The sequence below is a fragment of the Pteropus vampyrus genome, unplaced genomic scaffold (genome assembly GCF_000151845.1).
Source record: "Pteropus vampyrus isolate Shadow unplaced genomic scaffold, Pvam_2.0 Scaffold41, whole genome shotgun sequence".
Taxonomy (NCBI): Eukaryota; Metazoa; Chordata; class Mammalia; order Chiroptera; family Pteropodidae; genus Pteropus; species Pteropus vampyrus.
Window position 1 is genome coordinate 7,092,396 of NW_011888822.1, and position 1,162 is coordinate 7,093,557.

Here is a 1,162-nt window from a genome sequence, read left to right on the forward strand (position 1 = left end):
TTTCTGTTTTGTTTATTTATTTTGTTTTTTAGATGTCACATATAAGTAACATGGTATGGCATTTGTCTTTCAGTGTCTGGTTTACTCCATTCTGCACAATACACTCTAGGTCCATCCATGTTGTCATAAATGGCAAGATTTTGTTCTTTTTTTAATGGTCAAGTAATATTCCATTGTATATATGTACTACCTCTTCTTCATCCATTTCTCCACTGATGGACACCTAGGGTGCCACCATATCTTGGTTATTGTAAATAATGCTTTAATGAACATATGGTTTCACATTTCCCTTCAAAGTAGTGTTTTGGTTTTCTTCGGGTAAATACTCAGTTGTGGAATCCCTGGGTCCTTCTTTGTCTCTTGTTATAGACTTTGTTCAAAATTTATTTTGTCTGGTATAATTATTGCTACCCCAGCTTCTTTTTTTGTTTCCATTTTTATGAACTATCTTTTTCCATCTCTTTCTTTCAGTCTGTGTGTGTCTTTCAATCTGAAGTGAATCTCTTATAGGCAGCATATGTAAGGGTCTTGTTTTCTTATCCATTCAGCCACCCTATGTCTTTCCATTGGAGCATTTAAACCATTTACAAAGTAATTGTTAGTAGACAAGTAGTTATTGCTACTTTGTTATTCATAGTTTTGCCTTTCTTTTCCTTCTCCTCCGTCCCCCTTCCTTTTCACCTCTCTCTCCCCTCACTCCTTCTCCTCCTTCACCTTCTTCTAGAATTTCCTTTAACATTTCTTGTAATACTGGTTTTTGATGAACTCTTTTAGCTTTTTCTTGTCTGGGAAGCTCTTTATTTGTCCTTTGATTTTAAAGATAGCTTTGCTGGGTAGAGTAATCTTGGTTGTAGGTCCTTGCTTTTCATCACTTTGAATAGTTTGTGCTAATACCTTTTGCTTGAAGTTTCTATTGACAAATCAGGTGACAGTCTTATGGGAGCCCCCCTGTGGGTAACTAAGTGCTTTTCTCTTGCTGCTTTTAAGATTCTCTCTTTGACTTTAACTTTTGACATTTTTAAAATTAAAATTATTAGTGTGACATTAGTTAATAAATCAAATCTTTGGCATTTTAATTATGATGTGTCTTGGTGTGGACCTCTTTGGATTCATTTTGTTTGGGATTCTCTGTGCTTTTTTTCCTTCACCAGGTTAGGGAAGA